The following is a 2,099-nucleotide window of genomic DNA, read 5'->3' on the forward strand; positions in this document are numbered from 1 at the left end:
TTGATATCGGCGGCATTACCCCAAAGCAAAATGCCGTATGTCATTAGACTGTGAAAGTAGCTGAAGTAAACCAATCTAGCGGTTTCGACGTCTGAAAGTTTCCTTATTTTTTTAATCGCGTACACTGCAGAGCCGAGCCGTTTTGATAACTTACTTATATGGGGACCCCATTGCAATTTAGCATCTAACGTTATACCTAGAAATACAACTGTATCCACAAGATTCAATTTTTCGTTTCTAACTACAATGTTTGTAACCGTCTCTCTAACATTGGGTAATGTAAATTTCACACAATTTGTTTTTTTCTCATTAAGAAGTAGGTTATTAACAGCAAACCAATCAACTACTTTAGATATAGCATTGTTCACATCGTCATAGGAACATTGGTGCCTTTTAACTTTAAATAATAAGGAAGTATCATCAGCAAACAATACTATCTCATGTTTTATACCCTCCATAAGGCTAGGTAAATCATTAATATAAACTAAAAACAAAAATGGGCCTAGAATTGAACCTTGAGGGACACCCATGCTAATTACAGACCCTGACGATCTCGTACCGTTAACATCGACCCTCTGTACCCTACCACGCAAATACGATTTAAGAAGGTCGAGATCACGTCCCGCCACACCATAATGGCGAAGTTTCCTGACCAGTGTATCATGGTGCACACAATCAAAAGCCTTGGAAAGGTCACAGAATACACCAATAGCATCATGTGAGACTTCCCATGCATCAAATATATGATTAATCAACTCTACACCAGCGTCGGTTGTAGAGCGACCCCGAGTGAAACCAAATTGTTTAGGAGACATTAAATTATTACTATAAAAATGTGCACACATCTGATTTAGAATAATTTTTTCAAATATTTTACTGAGAGTTGGTAGTATTGATATAGGTCTGAAATTGGTGGGGTCAGAAATACTACCAGATTTGAAAAGTGGAATAACTTTACTTTGCTTCATGAGGTCAGGAAAGACACCATCATCAACACATTTATTAAAGACACAGGCTAAGTAAGGCGCAATACAATCAACTATAGAACTAATTACTCTGACTGAAAGACCATCAAGATCAGCAGTATTTTTTATATTTATAGACTTAAAGGCCTTAACAATATCGTTTGGAAATACATGACGGAACCTTAAATTAGTGATACTAACTGCATTATTTTCTTTTAGTAAGGATTCAGCGGCCGTGGGAGATGAATTTAACGAATTAGTAGTCAAAATTGGAATGTTGGTAAAAAAATTTTCAAATATTTTAGCAACTTCTGCGTCTGTGTTTACAATTTTGTCATTAAATCTTAGTTGAAAATCTAAGTTACGAGGTTTGACCCTTCCAGTTTCGCTATTTATAATATTCCAAGTCGTTTTTACTACATTCGCGCTGCTTTTTATTTTATTATTAATAAACATTGCTTTGGCTGCCACACAAACACGTTTAAACATTTTCGAATATTTCCTAACAAAATCATTAAAACTGTTACTAGTGTTATAAGTTCTTTCATCGTAAAGATCATACAGCCTTTGTCTACTTTTGTGAATTCCCACAGTCGCCCATTCACTAAATTTCAATGAATTATTAATAGTTATGATTTTGGACTTAAAAACATTATCACGTTCACTTTTCACTATGTTGAAAACTGAATTATACAATTTATTGGGATCGTTAACGTACGGAATGTCAGTTAGTTTAAGCATTACGTTCTTTCTATAAGCTTTAAGTCGACCATTATTTATCGGAACACATGTGATATCCTTTTTCGGCATTTTGTCAACAGTTATATTAAAAGTGGCCAATTGACCGCAGTGATCTGAAGTTAATTTATTTATAATAGATTTATTACTAGGTACGGCGTTGGTATAAATGTTGTCTAAACAAGTGGCAGTAGTAGAAGTTATTCTAGTAGGCACCAAAAAAAGATTCACAAGGTTATAACATTGGAAAAATGATATGAGCCTACTGCTAGCACTGGAATCTTCTAATAAGTTAACATTGAAGTCACCACAAACAGCAATATATTTATTTATATTATTTAATTTGGCTAAAACTTCATCTAATCTTTTTTCAAATAGTTCGTAAGATGAATGAGG

Source organism: Hyposmocoma kahamanoa, unplaced genomic scaffold (genome assembly GCF_003589595.1).
Source record: "Hyposmocoma kahamanoa isolate Upper Pololo Valley unplaced genomic scaffold, ASM358959v1 76, whole genome shotgun sequence".
Classification (NCBI taxonomy): domain Eukaryota; kingdom Metazoa; phylum Arthropoda; class Insecta; order Lepidoptera; family Cosmopterigidae; genus Hyposmocoma; species Hyposmocoma kahamanoa.